The following is a 23,345-nucleotide window of genomic DNA, read 5'->3' as shown; positions in this document are numbered from 1 at the left end:
GCTGCAGGGCCGCCTGAGCTGCTGGGTCTTTACCCTCTGGGAGGGTTGAATTGCCCTGCCGAGTGACTAAGCTCAGCAGGCTAGGATTGGTCACTGTAGGAGGTGGATCGAGGGTGCAGACAGGTCAGGAATTCTACTTTTATGGCCCAAAGTGGGGCAGGGAAGCAGATCCAAGCCAAAGTCCATCTGGGGAATCAAAGTGCAAGAACCAAAAGGACCAGAGCAATTTAGTAACTAGACAATGGAGTCTGGAATTAGGAACGGAACTGAAGAAAGCTTGACATGCAAGCAAGTTCCCACAAGCCGAGAGAGTCCAGGACGTGCCCCAGTGTCTGATGGAGATCGCAACCTACTTTATGGTGTTCAGGAGGGTGACTAGGGGCTTGTCTCTCTGTCTTGGAGATACACTATCAAGAATTACACTTTAAAAAATTTTCAATGACTGTAAGACATTCCATCTGGAAAAGCTGCCAAACACTTGCCTCCTTTGGGCATGAAGGATGGTTCCTTTAAAGCCAACACAGACTGACAGTAACCCTGCTTCTTCCAGCATTCAGGTATAGGCTCCCTGTTGAGGCCTCCTGGATTAGAATTGCTCTAGGTCACCAGCCACTGCTTACCCCAGACCTCTTCTCTTCCACGCTGTCCCTGGTCTCTCCCCTAAAAGGGATTTGATATTCAGGATTTTTTTTCTTATCCAGCACTCTTGGGTGTGTGGATCTTTGGGGTGATTTGACTGGCTTTGTAATTAACTGAGTAATGTACAAGTCCAGGCTGCAGCCCCAGCCTCGGGCTCAGCTGCGCCAGTGTTTGCTGCCTTGTGGTCAGAACATGACTGAGAGCAGAACATTACCACATGTGGGGAAGACTGACTGCGCAGCCCAGCATTCACTGGGTAAGTTGAGTTCAGGCAGAAGTGGTGAGAGGCCTCATTTTGGCCTTGTGCTTAAGCAGTGCAGCTTTACAGAACAAGAAAATTGGCCGAGCATCGGGGCTCATGCCTGTAATCCCAGCAGTTTCGGAGGCTGAGGCATAAGGATTGTTTGAGCTCAGGAATTTGAAACCAGCCTGGGCAATATAGTGAGACTCTGTCTCTATTTAAAAAGAAAAAAAAAGAGCAAGAAAGTGATTACTGCCTTTGAATCCTCTCCCATGTGTATAGAAAAAACAAACCAAACCAAACCAACCAACCAAAGAAACAAAATAAACCCCTGAAGGACCAGGCTTCCTGAGAGTCCCTAATACCTGCACAAAAACAAGCTGCATAAAAGTCTTTGCTCCCCTTTACCTTGGGCTTTGGCTTAAAATCCTTCTGAAAATGAGGTCCGCTGCAGTGGTCTAATGTTGCTGCAGCTTCCTGGAGCTGGACCTCACTGCCTTCCTCAGCATACCCTCAGTGTGCCTATCAATGTGTCCCCTGGCTGGCAGGGGCCTCATTTGCAGTGTCTGCCAGGCTCAGTTCCATGTTCATCTAGTCCTCCCACAGGAAGGGGTTCCAAGTCCAGATTGAGGGAGTGCTAACCTTCGGACATCAAGTGGTTTCAGAAGCTCTTGTTTGTTGTGCAACAACTCTGTCTTCTCCTAGTTTAGTGGTTTAAAATAACCATTTTATTTAGCTTCTGATGCTGTGGGACCACTGGGCAGTCCTTGTCGTCTGGGCTGGCAGCAGACAGACAACCATGTGTCCTTTCTGAGACCCAAATCCTCCCAGGATAAGCATATGAGATGCTGAAAGCATCGCGAGGGGTTTGATTCCTTTTGTATCCATGAGCTGTCTTTGTCCAAGTGTTGAGCCAGTTAGATACCATGGACCCCTGAAAACACTGAGGCAAGACTGCTCAAATTTGCCAGCTTGGGAAGGAAGCTGACACTCTGCCCGTGAGCCCCTTTTAAAATGTAGATTTTATTTTTTATTTAGGTATGGTGAGGCCAACAGATCAGGAGACAACTGCCATTGAAATGATAGTCTATTGGAGTTTCCAGGAGGAGGGGGGCAGGTCAGCCACCCATGCCGGCCACAGGAGGGGCTCTGAGGTCGGTTGTAGGCACAGAGAGTGAGGCGAACTGCCACCTGAAAGAGCCTTTTTGTGGTGCTTGCAGGAAAGCGTGGGTGAGGCAGGGTGAGCAGGCTAAGGAGGTTTAAGATTGGCTCACTTGCATAACTCGATGCCCTGCCTGTGCCTGAGGTGATTAGGACAGGGGAATAGTGTCCCCCAGTGCAAGAGCTCATTAAGCAGGGGGTGGGGAGAGGGCTCTGAATTGGTTAGTTTGCTTATGAAAGGCTACCCCACAGGAGGGTTTGTTACCTCTAAGAATTAGCTGGTGCTGGGAGGAGTAGCACCCCGCCTCCCCCCACAGGCCCCCCTCCCCTTCAGGAAGGCCTCTCAGGTCAAAGCATCGGATATTGAAGCTAGAAAACAGGTGGTTAATCCAGTCACTACTGTGCCTTCTGTGCCTTGGCCAGGTGACTTGGGCCATATCTGATCTCCAAATGCCCCCAGGAAGTTCTTGCTTGCACTTCTCTTTCTATTTGACTCCTCTTATGGTTGTGAGATTTATGTGACACCCTCATAAAAATGGTAGATGCCATCTGCTGGAGTGCAAGTCCCCCATTCCCTTCTCCACTGATTACCAGCAACAGCTGATGGCTTTATGGATGGCCAAGCCAGCCAACATTTGATCCCAGCACTCAGTTTGTGCCTGGATTCTGAAGCCTCTGAGTTAGGTTCATTGTTCAGGATTCTTCATTCATAGACCCAAAGCAAAGCAGAGCTTTCAGGTTAGGGCGTAGAGCCCCCTGCATCTGGTCAAGCACACCTCTGCCACCATTGCTGCTCATTTCCCTTTCACAGGAACTATGGTTTTTACCATGACTGCTTCCTCACTTCCTCTGATAAGATACATACCTGGCTGCTGGTCACTGCCTGGGACAACCAAAGGGTCACCCAAAGGGACCTCCGGGGTGCCTCTGACCCACAGGGATTAGGGATCATTGCTGCTTTTTGATTCGGCATCTTCCTTAGCTATGGTGGCATCTGACAGGTTGGGCTACCAGTGTCAAATGACATCTTGCCCTGGTTCCTGAGCAGGAACTTTGAGATAGTTTCCAAAATGGGATTACTGGGAAACCTTGGTTCTTGATTCAATTTCAAAGTTGCTTTCCACAAGAATCAACATATTTTACAGTGTATCTGACAACATATTTTGTAATTAATTAATTAATTATTATTATTATTATTTTGAGACAGGGTCTAGCTCTGTCACCCAGGCTGGAGTGTAGTGGTGCACTCACTGCAGCCTTGACCTCCGAGGCTCAGGTGATCCTCACACCTCAGCCTCCCAAGTAGCTGGGACTACAGGTGCATGCCACCACACCCAGCTAATTTTTTGTACTTCTTGTAGAGATGGGGTTTTGCCATGTTGCCCAGGCTGATCTCAAACTCCTGGGCTCAGGTGATCGTCCCACCTTGGTCTCCCAAAGTGCTGGAATTACAGGCATGAGCCACTGTGTCTGGCAACACATTATGGCACCAATTTTACCAGACCCTCAGTAGCCTTGAATATTATTGAATACTGCTACAGTCTGAATGTTTGTTTCACGCACAAGTTCATAGGTTGAGATCCTAATCCCCAAGGTGATAGTATTAGGATGTGGGGCCTTTGGAAGGTGATTAGTGTGGAGCCTTTGTGAGTGGCATTGGTATACTTATAAAAGAGGCCTGAAAGAGACCTACTGCCTCTTCTATCACGTGAGGTTAGAGTAAGAAGCTGTCCAGGAAACAGGCCCTCACCAGACACCAAATCTGCAAGACCCTTGTTCTTGGAATTTCTAGCCTCCAGAAATGTGAGAAATAAGTTTCTGTTGTTTGTAAGCTGCCTAGTCTATGGTATTTTGTTATAGCAGCCTGAATGGACCAAGCAAGAGAAACATTTTATTTCATTATATGCTAATAAATGAAGAAAGGTACATTACTGTTTCTCTCATTTCTTCATTTCTTTGATGGCTAGTGATAATAAATGAGCTCAGTATTTTTTTTTTTTTTTGAGACAGAGTTTCGCTCTTGTTGCCCAGGCTGGAGTGCAATGGCACGATTTTGGCTCACTGCAACCTCCACCTCCCGGGTTCAAGTGATTCTCCTGCCTCAGTTTCCCGAGTAGCTGGGATTATGGGCATGCACTACCACGCCCGGCTAATTTTGTATTTTTAGTAGAGACAGTGTTTCTCCATGTTGGTCAGGCTGGTCTCAAACTCCCAACCTCAGGTGATCCGCCCCCCCCTCGGCTTCCCAAAGTACTGGGATAACAGGCGTGAGCCACCACGCCTGGCAGTATTTGTTTCTTTATTTCTTTAATTATTAATTTTTTTAGAGACAGGGTCTCTTGGTATTGCCCAGCCTGGAATGCAGAGGCTATTCATGAGCATAATCATAGTATAGCGTCCATCTTCTGGGCTCAAGTGGTCCTCCTGTCTCAGCCTCCCAAGCAGCTGAGACTATAGGCACACACCACTGCACTAGGCTCAATATTTGTTTTATCTATACTACGAATTAACTATTCATTTCTTTTACTTTTTATTAGTTTCTTAATGTTTATCTTATTTGGTATATAGTTCTTTTTTTCTTTTGGTATGCAATTCTCATTTTATTTTATCTTTCTTTTACCCTACTTTCAAGCTAACAAGTTAGGTATATAGTTCTTGACATAACATTATTAACCTCTTACTTGTCATCTTTATAGAAAATGTTTTTATCTCAGTCTTCTTTGACTTTATGTCTTCTGTTTTCCTTGATGTAAATAAATTTTTCTTTTTATGTAGCCACATTTTTAGATTTTCTTTCAATGTTTGTTTAGCTCTTTCTTTAAGCCTGGAAAGTATTTCCCTCTTTTTTGTGTTTTTTTTCTGATTTTCTATATTACAATTTTTAACTCTATAACTCAACCACAGTTGATTTTTGGATATGAAGTGAAGTTAGTAACTAATTTTTTGTTGCATATTTACAACCAGTTTTTCCAGAATTATTGTCAAATAATCTTTCTCCAGTTACTCATGATGCTGTCTATAGGATATAATGAATTATTGTAAACACTGTTGTCTGTTTTCTGCCATCAATTTTGTTTCATTAATTTATGCTTATTCTTATGCCAATATCTCTCATTTAATTGCAATATATTTGTAACATATTTTAATATAGGACTGACTCTCCCTTATTGGTTTTCTTTTAAAGAATTTGTTTTGATATCTTTTTCTATTTAAATGTTAAGATGAATTTTAGGATTATTTTCTCAAAATTCCCCTCTCCCCCACAACATGGATTTTATTGGGAATACAATAAGCCTATGTATTAGTTAGAAAAAAACCCATATCTTTACAATGTTTAGCTTGTTTGATATGGCAATACACAAAGTGTCTTTTATATCTCCTAGTTCAGCTAAGTAGTTTTTTATATGATACATTTCTCATTGGATTAGTTATTTCATTATCTATTGGTATTTCTCAATGGGATTAATTTATGTACTATCTTAAACAGAAAGTTTTAAGCATACACCCCTTGAACCTATCAAAAAAGTATCTCTAAAAATTTTTAACAGATTTTTTAGGGACATGGAAGTGGGGAGTTTGTTTCCTAGCATTCCACTGTTTGTCTGTGAATTTTGTACCTGTTCTTTTTATTGAGCCATTTATTAATTCTAGCAATTTTAAAATTAATTCCTAAGGGCTTATTATATTACATATAATATATTTATGTATAAATATGCAATTACATATTGTACATAAATATAATACATTACAATTATTAATTTATATTTTTATACATATGAATATTTCCATATTTTATGTAATGGATTTTTTCAGAAATAAAAAAATTGTGTGCATTAAATTAACAGGGAGCTGAATCATTCTGACATTGAAATGGTATAATTAAAGTAGCCTGGTTAAGGCTTACAGACTTCTGCTTTACATGAATAAAAGCATTCCAAGAGAGGTAATCTCACAGTATGAAGTTTTCCGGAAGGCATGATTCCAAACCAGCTATTTACATGTAGGAACAGTTGTGTGTGCTTTGTTGCTGCTCTGCTGCTACAATGAAGCTTTTACCTTTTCTTTGCTTTCAAAAAGAAAGGGCTGACAAACTATGAAGGGCTTCAGGGTGCCCAGAAACCACACAAAGGATGCCCTCCTGTTGAACTGTACCTTAAGGCAAGAACTGATGCTGAGCTAATGAGAGTGTGTCAAGGTATTACCAGTTCAGGTCTCATCACTTCTAATTAGGGCTTCACGAACTCTGTGAACCTTGCCAGGATTCTTGCTTGGGTCATTTTAATGTGTTTCCATTCTAAAGCCTGGCTGCTAATTTAGATTTTTTTTTTTCTGTAGGATTTCCTGAATCATTATGACTTAAAAGTCATTTATTTTGCCTTTTATAATGGAAACTCTTTATTTTGAAATAATTTTAGTCTTACAGAAAAATTGCAAATATTGTACAAAGAATTCCTATTCCCTTCACTCACACCAAAATGTTAACATTTTACACATTTGCATTATTATTCTCTTTCTCTCCTATTCTCTGTTCTCTGTGTATGTGTGTGGTGTGTGTGTATATTCACCGACACATATATACATATTATTTTTAACCATTTGAGATTAAATTGCAGATGTGTTGCCTTTTACACCTAAATATGTCAATGTTTATTTCCTAAAAGCAACGACATCCTCTTACATAATATTGCATAATTATCAACATCAACAGACCATATTAAAATTTTACACATTGTCCTGACAGCGTCCTCTATGCAAATAAAAAAAGTATTTTCAGGTCTAGAATCCAATTCAGAATCACAAGTTGCATTGAATTTTCTTGTCTCCATAGTCCTTAATCTGCTCCTCAGTTTTTGTCTTTTATGACTTGACATTTGTGAAGACTATAGGCCAGTTATTTTGTAGAAACTTTCTCTTAATTATAAATCTTCAACTGATTCCAGAGGCATGACTTTTAACTTGCAATTGAACTCTCTGATTATCTTAATTTTTCCATGTCTAATCTGAAAACATTTATCTCCAGCTTATTGTTAAAGAATTCAAACATACAAGGGCAGAAATACAGGAAGGGAATTGACATTTGCTGAGCACTTGAAAAGCCCTGGTACAGGGCAGTTAATAAACATTTAATCAGCACATCCTCTTGTAACTTATTATTATTATTATTACTACTACCCCCATTATGCAAATGGGAAAATGGGTGCTCAGAGACTGTGACCTGCCTAAAGCTACACATTTAGAGATAAGACATTTTGTAATCCAAATCCTCCCCTTCACCACACTCCTGAAAGGATCCATGAAATTTACCTTGGCCCTGTCCGACACTTGGCTCCATATAGACTTTGACTTTTGCAGGCTCTTCTAGCCTTCCATGGAGCTCACTAATTTAATACCTTTCTTCTCCACTAGACTGGGAGTTAGCTCTTGAGGAGGAAGGACCACAGTTGTTTACTTTGTAGCCCCTGTACCTAACTCAAAGCCTGGAATTTAAACTGTATTTCTTGAAGGAAAGCATTTGAGTGTATAAAGTCTAAGGAATAAGCAGAGCATCCTGTGCCTGTGGTCCATATTTGGGACCAAAGCCTCTCCCTGAGCTCTGGAACTGTCCCCATGCCCCGTGTACAGTGTGAGCCTCAGTACCACCCAGGGCACAGGACCCCAGCTGGCTCCCCATGGTGAGCTCCAGCCTGGCGCTTTGATGCCATTGTTTGAACTTTGAGATTTAAAACATTCAAAAAAATATTCACCTTGTGAAGTAGAAAGAAATGTTGTATCATTTTCAAGAGGTAAAAAAGATCAAGGACCAAGTTTTTCATGATTTTTCTCACTTGTGAAATTTTGTGAAACAAATGGAAGAAATGTCACCTGCTTCTAGGAAATTTAAGTCTTTTTTTCTTTAATATTTGCCTGTTCTACTTAAGTGTCACCTACCAGAAGTACACATGGTTAAGTCTTCATGTACATGCTTTCCACTCATCTATGTACTTAGGCTGCTGGCAGCAGGATAATATTGAGAGCCACACTGAATGTGAGTCTGGAACCATAATCCTTAGGTGAATAAATATCAGTAAAAAGGGAAGGTCAGTGGATACCATCAGATGTGCATTTAATTTCTCAATTTTCTCAAACTCCACTGTGCACAATCAGCAAAAAACTATTGAAAAAGCTATAATGATAAAAAATAAAACGCCGTATTTTGTGTATAAATGGCCCCTAAATGCAAACCAATTCTTTCATTTGGTGCTCATCTGAAGAGGACTGAGCTGGTTTTGGCACTACCATAAGCAGGCCCTCAGTGCTACTGCACCATCTGAATAGATTTTCCTAGTCTATTTTCTTGTTCGTTCTCCTCAGTAATTGCTTCTCACCCTTCCTGTCAAATCTCCAACACCTTTCCTCTCTCCTCACTGTAAGATGATGAATTTCCTTCTGTTAGCTCAGAAATATTGAAAAGGATTAGAAGAGAACCCCCAACAAGCCCCACTGTTCAGTGCTCCCCCACTGTCATCTGTACACATATTCTCTTCCTTCCCTACCTGAAGCTCTGGCCAATCACTTATTGTTATCTGAGACCACCTCCTCTACTGTGCACCAGATCCTTTCCCTTTTCTACTATCCAGGGGCATCACACAAGCAAATGGCCCCCTCCTCCTGCATCATCAATATTTACGTCTCTCCAGACTCATTCCAGTAATCACACTTACATACTATAGTACCTCCTATCTTTAAAAGTCTTCTGTTGACTGTGCACATTCTCTCATTATCTCCTTAATTTGCCGTATACCTGTACTATAAACCTTCTTGAAAGAGTCATCTATACTTGATGACTCTCGTTTCTCCCCTCCTATCCTCTCTCAAATCTATTCCACAGCACTTTGTTCTTTTCACCCCTGTGCTCCATAGAAATTACTCTTGTCAAGGTTACCAATGACCTCCAGGTGGCTGAATCCAATGTCCCAAGTCCCCGTGTAACTTGATCCATCATTTGGTGTGGTTGTCCCTCTTTGCTTCTGGAAACACTTTGGCACTAGGAAGACATGCTCCTTAAAACATTTTTACTATTAATATTATTTTTAATTGTAAAGTTATACTTGTATACATTTATGGAGTACAATGTGATCTTTTGATGTAGGTATACAATGTGGAATGATTAAATTCAGTTAAGTAACATCCATCACCTCATTTACTTATCATTTTTTAAGTGAGATGTCTGAAATTTACTCTCTTAGCAATTTTGAAATATATCACACACTATTATTGGCTATAGTCACCCTGCTGTGCCATAGATCTCCAAAACTTATTCCTCACCCCTGTAATGCTAGCACTTTGGGAGGCCGAGGCAGGCAGATATCTTGAATCCAGGAGTTCAAAACCAGTCTGGGCAATATGGTGAAACCCCATTTCTACTAAAAATAGAAAAATTAGCCAGGTGTGGTAGCACACACCTGTAGTCCCAGCTACTTGGGAGACTGAGGTGGGAGAATTGCTTGAATCTGGGAGGCAGAGGTTGCAGTGAGTCGAGATCATGCCACTGTCCTCCAGCCTGGATGAGGAAGCTAGACTCTATCTCAAAATAAATAAATAAACAAACAAACCAAAAACCAAGAAACAACAACAACGAAAAACTTATTTCTCCTGCCTAACTGAAATTTTGCTCCTTTTGACCAGTAACTCCCCATTTCCTTTCTTACTTTCCCTCCCCACCCCTGGTAACCACCATTCTATTCTCTACTTTTATGAATTTGGTTTCTTTCGGATTCAACGTATAAGTGAGACCATGCAGTATTTGTCTTTGTGTGCCTCGCTTACTTTGTTTAGCATCATGTCCATCAGCTTCATTCATGTTGTCATAAATGACAGAATTTCCTTCATTTTAGAGGCTGAATAGTATTCCATTGTGTATATATACCACATTTTCTGTATCCATTCATTCATTGATGAACATTTAGGTTGAATCCGTATCATGGCTATTGTGAATAATCCTGCAGTAAACATGAGAGTGCAGCTATCTTTTCAACATATGTATTTCAATTCTTTTGGCTATATATCAAGAAGCAGAATTGCTGGATTATATGGTGGTTCTATTTTTAGTCTTTTGAGGCACCTCCATACTATTTTCCATTATGGCTGTACTAATGTGTGGTCCTACCAGCAATATATAAGGGGTCCCTTTTCTCTACATTCTGACTAACACCACAAATAAACTCACACATTTATAGTGAATTGATTTTTGACAAAGGTGCCAAAAACATACAATGGGGAAAGGGCAGTCTCTTCAATAAATAGTGCTGGGAAAATCAGATATCCACATTCAGAAGAGTAAAATTGGATCTCCATCTCACATCATATTAAAAAATAATCTCAAAATTGATTGAAGACTAAATAGTAGACCTGAAACTGTAAAACTACTAAAAGAATATATAGGGGGAAGCTTCACAACAATGCTCTGGGCAATAATTTTTTAGATAAGTTCCCAAAAACACAGGCAACAAAAGCAAAAAATAGACAAATGGGATTTCATTAAACAAAAGCTTCAGCACAGCAAAGGAAACAATTAACAAAATGAAAAGATAACTCAAGGATGGAAGAAAATATCTGCAAACCATATGATATAGTTTTGATATTTGTCCCCTCCAAATCTCATGTTGAAGTGTCATCTACAGTGTTAGAGGTGGGAGACAGCGGTGTTTGTGTCATGAGGATGGATCCCTTATAAATAGCTTGATGCCCTCCCCACAGAAATGAGTGAGTTCTCACTCTATTAGTTCACCTGAGAGCTGATTGCTTAAAAGAGCATGGTGTCTCTCTTGCTTCCACTCTTGCTATGTGATGTGCCTGCTCCCACTTTGCCTTCTATCATGAGTAAAAGCTTCCTGAGTCCTTTCCAAAAGCTGAGCAGGTGCCGGCACCATGTTGTTGTACACCCTGCAGAATCATGAGCCAAATAACTGACTATCTTTTCTTCATAAATTACCCAGCCTTGGGTATTCCTTTATAACAACGCAAAACAGACTAACACACCATACATCTGATAAGGGATTAATATTCAAAATATATAAGGACCCCAAACAAGTCAACAAGAAAATCAATAACCCAATTAAAAAATGAGCAAAGGGCTTGCACAGACATTTCTCAAAAGAAAAATTAAAAAAGGCCAACAGGTTCATGAAAAACTGCTCAAAATCACTAATTATTAGGGAAATGCAAATTAAAATCACAATGAGATATCACCTCACACTGTTTGAATGGAAGACACAATCTTTTTATTCTCTTCTGATATCACTAACTGCTAGTTTTTGGTCTTAGTTGGTTTATCAAGCAGGAAATTTCATCCAGTTTGAGGTGGTGGGATCGTGATGCAGTGGTAGTTTTTAAAACATCTTTCAAGTTATCACTGAAAGACAAATGGACCAACCACCATAGTGAGAGGAAAAAATATGCATGACAAGCATCCTCAAGAAAACTGGATGACAGAAAATCTTCCCAAATTACGAATTCATGCATATCAGCCAAACCCCTACCAGCAACAGGACTGGTGAGGGATCAGCACTTGTATAGTGCAAATGATAGAAAAATGAAAAGCAGCCAGGAGCGGTGACTCACACCTGTAATCCCAGCAATTTGGGAGGCCGAGGTGGGGGGATCACTTGAAGTCAGGAGTTTGAGACCAGCCTGTCCAACATGGTGAAACCCCGTCTCTACTAAAAATACAAAAATTAGCTGGGTGTGGTGGTGAGTGCCTGTAATCCCAGTTACTTGGGAGGCTGAGGCACGAGAATTACTTGAACCCAGGAGGTGGAGGTTTCAGTGAGCCAAGATCGGGCCACTGCACTCCAGCCTGACTGACACAGTGAGACTCCATCCCTCCCTGTGGGAGAAAAAAAAAAAAAGAGAGCGAGACAGAGAAAGAAAAATGACTACACTTAGTTTTGCTTTATGCACTCATTTTACAACTTAACCCTCTGACTAATATTTGACACCATTATAGAGCACAGTGTCCATATGGCATTTTTCATAAAATAGATGACAAGAACTTGGAGACACAAGGGAGTGTAAAGCCTCTGAGCACAAACAGCAAATGAGTGCTGATGTGAATGGCCCTAAACATGAAATATACTGGAAAAAATGTACTGGGCTCATAGTCTCAATTTTAATAATTCAACCCGAATAACATGAGGCTTTCTTGCTTCCAACTCAAACCTCATGTTAACCCAGTACCATACACAGAAAAACCCATAAATCTGACTCCAAAAAGCCCTAAGGGGTAATACAAGTCTTTAGTTGAAGTTTTTATTTTTATGAGGTTCTGGAGGAGGGGGCTATTGCATTGTCAAAAATACACTCAGATTTCGTAACACACTCACCAGACATTGTTCCTCCTCCTCCTCTTTTTTTTTTTTTTTAAAGGAAAGAGCTCATTTATTTGGTAAATTGAAAACTAATAATAGTCCTAATTAAACACTTTACTTCTCCCACTATAGAGCAAAGTAAGAACAAATGAAAGCATGTCAATCCCTAATGTTAAGTGAATTATCCAGAATGACATAATTTACAGCTGGTGGATCTGAACACTGACTCTGAAAACCCAGGCTCTTCTCACTCCATTACACCTCACTACTACCAAGGTGACCCTCAAGTGAATCATCAGTTCCAAATCCTCTTAATTTGTTTTTATCACTTTTATTTAGGTGCCTTGTATATTATTGACCTTTTAGTTTTTTAATTAAAACAAACCCAAATTTTTTTCTGTTCACCTCTTCATTCTTACTCACTGCCATGGTTTTAAAATCTCCCCCAAATTTCTAGTTTTTTGTTTTTTCAGAAGTTAATCCAAATACACTCCCATTATCACCTGCCTGTCTTTATTATCACTTTCCATCTACAATTTACAAATTTTATTTGGAGCTTAATTTCTAGAAATGTGCCAGAAGCAACTTTTTTCCAAAGCTGGGTGGGGTGGGGGAAGGAATTTTTTTCTTAATATTTCTTTCAGTAAACAGTTCTATTGCCTCCCAAGCTGGTCTTCGTAAGACAGCCTCAGGGAGAACCTCTGCTAAGGCAGTGTGGAAAGGAAGTGTGGTGCTGGAGCCCCCACAGAGTCCCCACTGGGGCACTACCTAGTGGAACTGTGAGAAGAGGGCCACCATCCTCCGGACCCTAGAATGGTAGATCCACCGACAGCTTGCACCGTGTGCCTGGAAAAGCTGCAGGCACTCCACACCAGCCTGTGAAAGCAGCCGCAGAGGCCATACCCTGCAGAGCTACAGAGGAGGAGCTGCCCAAGGCCATGGGAGCCCACCCCTTGCATCAGCATGCCGTGGGTGTGAGACATGGAGTCAAAGGAGATCATTACGGACCTTTAAGATTTAATGACTGCTCCATCAGGTTTTGGACTTGCATGGTGTCTGTGGCCTCTTTGTTTTGCCCAATTTCTCCCATTTTGGAATAGGAACATTTAACCAATACTTGTACCCCCCATTGTATCTTGGAAATAACTAACTTGCTTCTGATTTTACAGGCTCATAGGTGGAAGGGACTTAACTTGTCTCAGATGAGACTTTGGACTTGGACTTTTGTGATGATGCTGGAATGAGCTAAGACTTTGGGGGACTGTTGGGAAGGCATGATTGGTTGTGAAATGTGAAAAGGACAGGAGATTTTGGAGGGGCCAGGGCAGAATGATATGGTTTGGCTGTGTCCCCACCTAAGTCTCATCTTGAATTGTAATCCCCAAGTGTCAAGGGAGGGACCTGATGGGAGGTGACTGGATAATGGAGGTGGTTTCTGCCGTGCTGTTCTCATGATAGTGAGGGAGCTCTCATGTGATCTGATGGTTTTAAAAGGGGCAGCTTTCCCCTGCACACTCTGTCTCTCTCCTGCCACCATGTAAGCCGTGCCTTGATTCCCTTTCGCCTTCTGTCATGATTGTAAGTTTTCTGAGGCCTCCCCAGTCATGCAGAACTATGAGTTAATTAAACCTCTTTCCTTTATAAATTACCCAGTTTCAGGTAGTATCTTTTTAGCAGTGTGAAAAAAGACCAATACAGACAGCTTCTAGCAATTTTACATCACTTTTATGTTCAATGGGAATATTTATAACATAGGTCAACCTGGTTATCATGTTAAATAGAAGGTGTGGACCAGTGGTTCTCAGTCTTGAGAGTGCATAAGAATCACCTGCAGAGCTTGTTCACAGACTTTTGGGCCCACCCAAGAGTTTCTGATTCAGTCTGAGGTGAGGCTTGAGAATTTGCATTTCTAACAAGCTCCCAGGTGATGCTGATGCTGCTGATTTGGGTACCTCTCTTTTGAAAACTATTTTAATGTTTCTAATATTTTAAATATTTTTGGCTTTATGGAAGTATAATTGAATACAAATTTTATATATCTACAGTGAACAACTTGATGTTTTGATTTACATATAAATTCTGAATTGATTGTCCACTCTTCTTAAAGTTTCTTATGTCACTCTAGCCTTTTTTCCTTCCTACCTCTCTAAACTCCCAACCTACCTTTCCTTCTTCCCCCTTGTGTTTACCATTTCCTCCATCTTCCTTCTACCACATATCTCTATGACATTTATGATATAGATCAGTTTAGCTTTTCTTTGTTTTTAGTTCGGCAAAAACCCTAGTCCCAGCTCAGCACAACAGACACAGAGCAGTGTGAACAAAAGTCCTCCCTTCCCTCTCAGGCACCAGCTGAGCAGCTTCTACTGTAACATTCATCTATACCACTGTGTGGATTCTCATTCATCTACTGTCTTGCTTCTTAGCCTTGTTTAATTCCCCAGCCCTTACCCTGCAGCCATTTTGAATAAACTCTTGTAAAGTACAGAGGACAGACATTTGAAATATCCACTTCTCACCATTAAGCATGCAACAGGATATGCTTCTGCCACGCCCATCTAATTGGGGTTTATTTGCTTAATATTAAAATGCTCTCAGATATACATAAGCCATCTGCTTTTCCTCCAGATTCACTGAGCCCTGATGCATTAAGCATCTGTAGAGCTATTTCATTTTATGTCATTAAGGATGGGAATGTGCAAATGTAAATACCAATTGGAAAGCTTAAGTAGTTTTTCAAATTTTTCAATCATGTTGTTTACTATATTATTATTCTGGATTAGTCTACTTTAGGTACAATTTCACAGTATCATCAAAGTCCTACTCCAATATTTAGATCCCAAATGACAAATTTAATGGCCTTAGTTAACATCCCAATGATGTAGGCTTAATTTTATGGTTCACCTATTTTTGCTATTTACTTTCCTGAGCTTGAGCCAAGCTGAAAAAACTATAAGAAAGCAGAGTCTGATTTTCCATGAAATAAAATGCTACCTTCCTTGTAAAGGGAAAACCTAGATTTTCCTAAGATGACACCTGAAAGGACTATCCAGATGGAGATGGAGGAAATGTAGGTTACGTTTCTCTTCTCTTGGTTAATGCCTTAGTCAAATTCCTTTCAAGGAGATGCTCCTTCTCTGGAATGTTCCAGTTCAAATGAGGAGCTGAAACTCTGCTCTCAGTAGCCTTTGACACTGCTGGTTAAAGACCATAACATTTAATGAATGAATGAATGAATGAACTTGAAGTTTCCAAACAGGTTTTATGAGGAAAGCCTAAAACGTCTCCTTCCTTGATCTATGGTGCCTAGCCACTCAATCCTTTTTCCCAGAGATACCCAGTGCAACTGATTTCTTTTACATCATTCTTGAGACATTCTACACTTAGACAAATCATCATACAATCCCTTTCCCACTTTTCACGAACATGGTTGCATACTGCACCTACTTCTGCATGTGGCTTTGCCCCTTACCCTATCTTGGAAATACTCCAGCACACAGACTCCATTCTTTTCTGATAGCTGCATAATGACTCATTGCATGGCAGTACCATAATTTATGTAAGCAGTTTTCCCCTGGTAGGCATTTGGGTTGTTTCTAATCTTTTCTTACTACCAAAATGCTTTGATGAAAGCAGTGAATGACTTGTTTACACATAACGTGGGTATATCTGCAGGACAACTTTCTAAAAATTTCTGGGTCAAAGGGTATGTGCATCTTTAATGTTAACACATGGTGACAGATCTACACTACTAATATTCCAATTTAAAGTCTTCCCAAAGTAATTAATGCATTTAAAGAGCTTATAAAAGGCTCTAGAATAATGTAAGGGCATTAAACCAGTGACCTGAAGTTAGATAAGATGGTTTATAAGCTTTGGGGCATGCTTCTTTCATTTGTGCTTTTCTTCCTGGCTCTCAACTTGCTTTTACAGGGCAGAAATTATCTCAGTGAGAAAAGGTAGTTACTTCTACCCCCTTATCTGCCTCATTCATTTCTCTAAGTCACAAAGTAACATAGGCTGCCTTAGGTAATGCAACTCAAAGAAGAGAAAGTTACCAGGACTCTTTTAGCATAGTATTTTTCTCATTTCCATCCTTCCAACCCCAACATCAGGCCCAACCAGAACAAATACCAGAGGCCAAGGACAAGAGTGATTCGTTAGCAAAAAGGCTGGAGAGACAAAGGGACCATAGAAGGCTGAAAAGGAGAAATGGGACATGTGAGAGATTTCTCTAGTGTCAGGAGAAAGGGGGCCATATGGTGACCCTAGAGAATAATGTTGTGTTGGCATTATTTACTCTCCTGGTTGACATATTATTTTTGTAACATGCACAGAGGATGAAGATTAAGACAGTCACTATTAATCTATGGAAACTTAAAGTTTGAGTACATTTTCTTTTTCTCCTAATTTTCCAATTTTCTTAAGTGTTGGTAAAATCCTAATACATCAAATACACATTTCAATGTAAAAAATACTAAACGAAACTATTTGTAATAAAAGGTTGTGTGGCAGAGTTTGCTATGTGTTCACTATATTCTATTTCCTTTTCTTTTTGGGCTACAGCTAGATCCTGTTTTTCTGCTTTCCTTGCTGTCTGGTGGGATACTATGATTATGTTCTGGCCTGAGGAATGTGGGCAGAAAGAGGTAATGCGAACGACTTCCAGGCCTGGCCCCTAAAAAATTCCCCATGCAATCACTCCTATTTTCACTCTTTTTTCTTTTGTACCTAGAGGCAAAAAAACAAAACAAAACAAAACCTTCAGGGTCCTAGGCTTTCACAAAACCAGAACACAGAATGAGACTGGGTCCCTGAATCTGCTTGGAAGCGAGGTACTCAAGAAAGCTTGAGTTTTATGCCCTCATTAACTGGATGTTAGTTTTCCTTTCGGACTGGCCTCTGATGACAGATTGCTCTTATGCACGAAGGCAAGTATAGGATTCAACTTTGTTATGCAGCTTTCCCCAACCAGAAAAAAATCTTGCCTTTAACTAGCAGAAGGGATTAGGTAATTCTTTTTGAAAGAATTCTTTTGAAAGAATTTGCATGCTAGAATATACTTTTGAGTGTATAAATTCTATACTGGTGGCCTCCAGCCCTTGGAACCCATGGGCCACAGGTAGAGTGGATCATGGCTACATGAAAAACTTGACCTATGGCATGGGCAGGGGAAGGGGAGAAAAGGGAAAGTTGAAAGGGTGGGGTGGGTGAGGGTGAGGGAACACTAACACTTGGAGGGGACCTATCAGTATGTCACGGCCTGTATTGTCTGTTTTCCATAGCAACCCAATGGGACAGGTGTCAGCCTCTCTTTATATAAAGGCAAGAGAACTCAGGCCCTGGGAAGTTTCACTGATTCAAAAATATGGAGTAAATGAATAGTAGAACTGGCACTAAAGTAACATAGAGAGGGGGCATCCCCAAGTATAAGAAATACAGAGAGATCAGAGATACAGGAAGGAAAAGTAAAGAGAAGTGGTTGGGAGTGGTGGCTCATGCCTGTAATCCCAGCACTTTGGGAGGCTGAGGCGGGTGGATCACTTGAGGTCAGGAGTTTGAGACCAGTCTGGCTAACATGGTAAAACCCCATCTCTACTAAATACAAAAATTAGCTGGGTGTGGTGGTGCATGCCTGTAATCCCAGCTACTCTGGGAGGCAGGAAGGTCATTTAAACCCGGAAGATGTAGGTTGCAGAGTGCTGAGGTCGTGCTACTGCACTGCAGCCTGGACGACAAACAAGACTCTGTCCAAAAGAAAAAAAAAGAAGAAGAAGAAGAAAAGAGAAGAAAGGGGGGTGGCGAGGGGAACAGCGCTGGGTATGGGCCCCGGGTCTCAGTGGCACCTCAACTCCAGCTACTGACTCCTCTTTTTTCTGAACATATTTGCTCTGTACCAATGCCTGCAACTCAAGGAAATTGCTTGAGCTATTTTTTATTCACCAGGACACTTTGTCCCTTAAAGACACGTTCAATTAAAGAGCTCTAAAAGGATTGCATTAACGGGAGATATCCAGTCTTCTTTTATTTTTCATCACCAAAATGACAAAGACAGAATCAAGCACCATTAGTGCTGATATTTCAGTTCATGTAAGTCTTCATTAGAGCTCTTGAATGTAACCATTTAAAGAGACATCGGCTTTTCAGAAAAACACTCTGAAAACAAACTTAATGAAGTCATTTCTACATAATCCAGAAGCAAAAATGTCTTTTGTGATTGAATTTCCTTTTCCAACATATTGACTAATGTCAGATTATTATGTGTCAGTGAGCTGAGCAAGCACATACTTTGCTCTGCATTGGTATCTGTGTATTCTCAAAGGATTAAGATGGCACAAGCTGGGAGGAATGACATTAAATTTAATTTCTGCTCAAGCAGAGGAAGAGTGCAGTGCCCTTTTTCTTTGCCAACAATTCTAGTTTTTAAAGATACATGCAGTTCCTAGTATTTGCTGGTATTTTATACCCAAAGAGGTGGTATTGAGGTGATTAGGCTTACCCATTGCTATTAACACCTAACACCCTCTCATGGTTTCCTAGTGAATAAAACTTCAACTTCTTGCCTTGACCTACAAGGCTCTGAATAATCCAGCTACCTCTTACCTCCCACCTGTCCAGTCTCAAGCCTCTCTCCTAAACTTACTAGGCTCAACCACAGAGGGCTCCTCTCAGTTCCCTGAACATTGTTCACCTCTTTCCCATCTCATGGCCTTTGCACTTACTCTTTTCTCAGATTGGAAGGCATCTCCTGAGGTTCTCTGCCTCACTGACTCCTCATTCTTCAGGTCTCAGCTCAGATGCTGCTTCTTCAGAGAGGTGTTTTCTGGCCACCCTATCGAAGGTAGGGCACCATTATCTCACACCCTTTTCCCCTCTATCACACCTTTCTGTTAATTTTTGTAAAAAATGCTTTCTGGTTCTGTTTATTTTTTTGTGGCACTATAATGTAAATTTATTTTAATGAATTTACTTTTGCTCCAAGTTTACAATGAGAAAAGGTCTAGTTGATCCCTCAATGTGTAATTAGGACACTTCGAATGGATCGATTGTATCTGTTTGGCATAACGCGAGCTCCAGAGCCTGGCACATTATAGAAGTTCAATAACTACTTGTTGAAAGATTGAATAAATAAAACTGCTGGTATAATAAGATCATGGCTTTTGATGAGCTTGGAGGATCTTAGAGGAAGAGAGAGGTGCTATAACACTGAAAATGGGAAATTCACACGAAAATTTTCAAAAAGTAAAATCAGATTTCACAAATCATAAATTGGTGAATTTAGTGGAAAATCCAGGTAAGATGCTAAGATAATTTATAACATTTTATACAAAGCAATGGCAATCTTTAGGAATCAATGTAAATTCTCAAAGAGCACTGCAGGTTAAAAAAAACCTATGTTTTACATAAAATTTATATATTAGACTGCACTAGAAAGATTAGGAAGATGTTGAATCTGGGGTTTAGAATGACTATCTAAAATAATGCATCACCTCAGTTCTTAGGAAGCACATGAGGCTTGACTGATGTGACAATTTGGCGATAATATCTTACTAATTCTTGCTTATTCAATAATTTGCAGCATCTGGATAAAAAGATGTTTGCATACTTGCAGATCACATGAATCTGAGAATAACCAATAAGTTGATTTTTAAAATATCAACATTTAAATTGATCTTATCAGATTGAAATGACTTGCTGAATCAAACAAAATTAAGTTTAATAAAAGTCAATATAAGTGCCTGAAATCAAGTCTAAACATTCATTGAGCAGACACAAGATGAGGAATTTTTACTTAACAGTTACCTTTGTGTGTGGGGCAGGGAATGATAACCTTATGGCTCCAGGTTAGAAAGATTTGATGGGAATGAACAAGGTAATGTGATTGCCAAAAAAGCTAATTAGATTCCTATTTACAAAGCACTCAGAGAATTCATGATGTCATAGGTGTATTTAGGGTTCAATGTCTAATAATGGAAGTAATACTAAATTTCTTAGGGTGTAGAAAGACCAATTCTGCCAAGTAGAACCAACATCTTACACAGAATAAATGTTGAATAATTATATATGTGTATGTTTTTCTTTTTATTAAAAAATGTTTTTTTGAGACAGAGTCTCCCTCTGTTGGAGTGCAGTGGCATGATCTCAGCTCATTGCAAGCTCTGTGATATGGCTTGGCTGTGTCCCCACCCAAATCTCATCATAGATTGTAGCTCCCATAATTCCCACATGTTGTGGGAGTTATAGAATCATGGGGGTGGGTCTTTCATGTGCTGATTTTGTGATAGTGAATAAGTCTCATGAGATCTGATGGCTTTGTAAGGGCGAGTTACCCTACACAAGCTCTCCTCCCTGCCACCATGTACGACATGACTTTGCTCCTCCTTTGCCTTCTGCCATGATTATGATATCTCCCCAGCCATATGGAACTGTGAGTACATTAAACCTGGTATTCTTTATAAATTACCCACTCGCAGGTATGTCTTTATTAGTAGAGTGAGAACAGACTAAAACAGTAAATTGGTACCAGATAGTGATGCACCTCTGTAAAGGTACCCGAAAATGTGGAAGTGATATTGGAACTGGGTAACAGGTGGAACAGTTTGGAAGGCTCAGAAGAAGAAAGGAAGATGTGAGAAAGTTTGGAACTTCCTAGAAATTTGTTGAATGTCTTTGACCAAAATGCTGATAGTGCTATGGATGATAAAGTCCAGGCTGAGGTGGTCTCAGATGGAGATAAGGAACTTGTTGGGAACTGGAATAAAGGTCGTTCTTTACTCCAGTAAAGAGACTGGTGGCATTTTTCCCCAACCTAGAGATCTGTGGAACACTGAACTTGAAAGAGATGATTTAGCATACCTGGGGGAAGAAATTTCTAAGCAGTGAAGCATTCAGGAGGAAGCAGAGCCTAAAAGTTTGGAAAATTTGCAGCCTGATGATGTGATAGAAAAGAAAACCCATTTTCTGGGAAGAAATTGAAGCTGTCTGCAGAAATTTGCATAAGTAACGAGGAGCTGAAATGTTAATCACCAAGACAATGAGGAGGATGTCTCCAGGGCATGTCAGAGATCTTCATAGCAGCCCCTCCCATCACAGGCCCAGAGGCCTAGGAGGAACAAATGGTTTCCTGGGCTGGGCCCAAAGCCCCGCTGCTGTATACAGCCAAGGGACTTGGTGCCCTGCCTACCAGCAGCTCCAGCCTTGGCTAAAAGGGGACAAGGTACAGCTCAGGCTGTGGCTTCAGAGGGTGCAAGCCCCAAGCCTTGGCAACTTCCATGTGGTGTTGAGCTTATGGGTGCATAGAAGTCAAGAACTGAGGTTTGGGAACCTCCATCTAGATTTCAGAGGATGTATGGAAACACCTGGATATCCATGCAGAAGTGTGCTGCAGGGGCAGAGCCCTCATGGAGACCCTCTGCTAGGGCAGTGGAGAAGGAAAATGTGGGGTTGGAGCCCTCACACAGGGTGCCCACTGAGGCACTGCCTAGTGGAGCTGCAAGAAGAGGGCCACCATCCTTCAGACCCCAGAATGGTAGACCCACTGACAGATTGCACTGTGCATCTGGAAAAGCCATAGACACTCATCACCAGCCTGTGAAAGCAGCCGGGAAGGAGGTTTTACCCTGCAAAGCCACAGAAGTGGAGCTGCCCAAGGCTGTGGAAGCCCACCTCTTACATCAATGTGACCTTGACGTGAGACATGGAGTCAAAGGAGATCATTTTGGAAATTTAAGGTTTAATGACTGCCCCATTGGATTCCAGACTTGCATAGGGCCTATAGCCCTTTGGTTTTTGCCAATGTCTCCAATTTAGAACAGGAGTATTTACCCAATGCCTGTACTCCCCTTGTATCTAGAAAGTAACTAACTTGCTTTTGATTTTTACAGGCTCATAGGCAGAAGGGATTTGCCTTGTCTCAGATGAGGCTTTGGAGTTGGGATTTTGTGTTAATGCTGAAACGAGATAAGACTTTGGGGGACTGTTGGGAAGGCATGACTGTGTTTTGAAATGTGAGGACATGAGATTTGGGAGGGGCTGGGGCAGAATGATATGGTTTGGCTGTGTTCTCCACCCAAATCTCATCTTGAATTGTAGCTGTCATAATTCCCACGTGTTATAGGAGGGACCCAGTGGGAGGTTATTGAATCATGGGTGGGAGGTCTGTCATGTGCTGTGCTCATGATAGTAAATAAGTCTCATGATATCTGATGGTTTTGTAAGGGGGAGTTCCCCTGGACATGATCTCTTCCCTGCTGCTATGTAAGACGTGCCTTTGCTCCTCCTTTGCCTTCTGTCATGATTGTGAGGCCTCCTCAGTCATGTGGAACCGTGAGTCCATTAAACCTCTTATTTTTTATAAATTACCTAGTCTCAGGTAGGTCTTTATTAGCAGTGTGAAAACAGCCTAATATACTCCACCTCCTGAATTCAAGTGATTCTCATGCCTCAGCCTCCCAAGTAGCTGTGATTCTCATGCCTCAACCTCTCAAGTAGAATTACAGGCACGTGCCACCACACCCAGTTGATTTTCTTTTTTGTATTTTTAGTAGAGACGTGGTTTTATCATGTTGGCCAGGTTAATCTTAAATTCCTGAACTCAAGTGATTCAGCCACCTTGGCCTCCCAAAGTGCTGGGATTATAGGCATGAACTACCACATCCAGCCAATAATTATATATTGAGTGCATTTTTAGTAGGACATAATTGAATTTAGGTCTTAAACAATGTGGAAATATATCTAGTGTTCAAAATGATATAAGCATTATACATGAAGAGCTCCCAAATGATTTAAGCATGAAAAAGCAGGGGCAATGTTTGGATAAGAGCAAGAAAGAAACACGTTGTGCGTAAGAGACAAGGCTGATAACCTATGTTGTGTCAGATAACGGATGAGTTTATATATCAAGATGAGAAATTTGGATCTGAGTCTTTATTCTATTTCAAGATTTTAAGCAGGGTGAT

The 23,345-nt window shown here is 40.7% G+C and overlaps 1 protein-coding gene across 1 annotated transcript in view; it reads right to left on the bottom strand.

Annotated features, from left to right (window-relative positions):
- Positions 1–10,541: 10,541 nt before the first annotated feature.
- Positions 10,542–23,345, bottom strand: part of NKAIN3 (sodium/potassium transporting ATPase interacting 3) — an 802,780-nt gene continuing 789,976 nt past the window's right edge. The window contains exons 6-7 of the transcript XR_008504228.2: positions 19,110–20,010; positions 10,542–10,963 (exon numbers count right to left, since the gene is read on the bottom strand). The gene's annotated coding sequence lies outside the window, so the exon portion shown is untranslated. The remainder of the gene's footprint in view (positions 10,964–19,109; positions 20,011–23,345) is intronic.

The sequence above is a fragment of the Pongo pygmaeus genome, chromosome 7 (assembly GCF_028885625.2).
Source record: "Pongo pygmaeus isolate AG05252 chromosome 7, NHGRI_mPonPyg2-v2.0_pri, whole genome shotgun sequence".
Taxonomy (NCBI): domain Eukaryota; kingdom Metazoa; phylum Chordata; class Mammalia; order Primates; family Hominidae; genus Pongo; species Pongo pygmaeus.
The sequence above is the reverse complement of the archived record's forward strand: the minus strand, read 5'-3'. Positions and strand labels throughout refer to the sequence as shown.